We start from the raw sequence: 2227 nt of genomic DNA on the forward strand, positions 1-2227 counted from the left end.
GACACCCAGATGGAGCCCATGGTTCTGGGCTCCATGCAGACGGAGCCCCTGGCTCTTAGCTGTGGCTGCTGCCTGTCCCTTTTTCAGGCTCTGGGGCCTGGGAGCATGGCCACCTCCCTGTGTGGGGTCTGCTCCCTTTTGGGGTCTCTGGCACACCAGCTGGAGGAGCTCCAGGCCACAGTCCAGAGACTGTGCCATCAGGGGTGTGAGTAGGAGATCGACTCCTACTTCCAGGCCCTTCTCCCCCAGGAGCTGGAGGGTAGACCATGGTCTCCCTCCAGGACAAAGGAGGACTCCAGGACCTCCCACTTTGTCCAGTCAGGGGCATGGACCAAGGTGGTCAAGGGCCATAAAGACCGCCGCCCCAAGGCCCCTGCCCCACCTGAGCTTAGCAACAGGTACGCACCACTTGCTGCTCCAGCAGAGCCTGCTGAGTTGCCAGCTCCAGCAGGCACCACAGGCGCAACTGCAGCTACCGTCCCCGCTTGTCCCAAGACAAAACATAAGGTGTTTGTTGTCGAAGACTCCATCCTGAGGGGGACTGACAGGGCAATCTGCCACCCCAACCCCTTAGTCTGGGAAGTCTGCTGCTTCCTGGGGGCCCGCATCCAGGACATTGCAGAGAAGATCCCAAAGCTCCTCCTGCCCACAGACCACCATCCTATCCTCATTATTCATGTGGGCACCAATGACATCGCTCAGAGCGCTCCCAGCTGGGTCATGAGGTGCTATAGGAATTTGGGAGTAGGGCCAAAGGGTCTGGGGGCACAGTCTTGGGCTATGGGCTGGGGAGGGAGAGGAGGATCCATGTAGTCAACCACAGACTGCAGCGCTGGTGTCATCAGGAAGGCTTTGGCTTCTATGACCACAGCCCACTCTTTGGAGAGAGAGGCAGCGAGCTGCTGGGAAGAGATGGCCTCCACCTTTCTTCCCTGGGGAGGAGGGTCTTCTCAGCCAGACTGGCTGACCTGCTGTACCGGGCTTTAAACTAAGCCCATTGGGGGGTGGGGGGACTACCACCACTGCTGGCCCACTGAGCAGCCCTTGCAAAGCCAGCAGGCCAAGGTGCTTAAGGGAGCCCACCCTTGCCCCAGCCCTGGTACAATCTGTGGGCAAGGCAAGAGCCCCCAAGGGGACACTTGCCTGTCTATACACAAATGCCAGGAACTTGGGGAATAAGCAGGAGGAATTTGTCCTTCTGCTTAATGTAAATAATTATGACATCATAGGGATAACAGAGACCTGGTGGGACTCCACCCATGACTGGACCACGGGTATAGATGGCTATACCTTGTACAGGAGGGATCGTGTAGATAAAAGGGGTGGGAGTGTAGCTCTCTATGTTAAGGAAAGCTACATGTCCCTGCAAGCTGATATTGGTGACCAGGGTGGACGACTGCAGACCCTCTGAGTTAAAATCAATGGGGATCATGGCACAGGGGACACAACAGTGGGGATCTACTACAGACCTCCCACCCAAAGTCCTGAGCTTGACCAGGAGTTCACCTGGGAACTGGCTGAGGCCTCATGCTCTAGGACCATGGTTGTCATGGGTGACCTCAATTACCCAGACATCTCATGGGAGGATCACACAGAAAATCTGAGCGGTCGTAAAGCTTCCGCTTGTGCGTGGATGACCTCTACCTGAATCAAGAAGTCTATGGGCCAACAAGAGGCAAAGTGCTGCTCAACCTGGTACTGGCTACTGGGGATGACCTACGGCGACCTAGTGACCCATGGGAAGCTAGGTGACAGTGACCGTGAGCTGATCACCTTCACCATCCCCCGTAAAGCTGGCAAGTCAGTCAGCAACACAGAAGTTCTTGACTTCAGGAAAGCTCAGGAGGCTTGTCAGTCAAGCCCTAAGGGACCATGACCCCAGGGAGAGGGGAGTTTAAGAAGAGTGGTTGCTTCTCAAGGGAATGATCATCAATGCACAAGCTAAGTCTATTCCATCTCAGAGGAAAGGCAGCAAGAGGGCACAGCAGCTCCCCTGACTCTCCAGGGACCTAGCAGACCTCCTGAGGCTAAAAAGAAAGGCCTACAAAGGAAGAAGGATGGGATTCACCTCCAAGGAGGATTATTCTGCACTGGTCCAGTTGTGTAGGGAGCAAACCAGGAAAACCAAAGCTGCAACTGAACTCCAATTAGCTTTGAGTATCAAGGACAATAAAAAGTCCTTTTTCAGATATGTAGGGAGCTGGAGGAAAAGAAAGGGCAACATTGG

This window comes from Crocodylus porosus, unplaced genomic scaffold (genome assembly GCF_001723895.1).
Source record: "Crocodylus porosus isolate Cpor-Errol unplaced genomic scaffold, CroPor_comp1, whole genome shotgun sequence".
Taxonomy (NCBI): Eukaryota; Metazoa; Chordata; order Crocodylia; family Crocodylidae; genus Crocodylus; species Crocodylus porosus.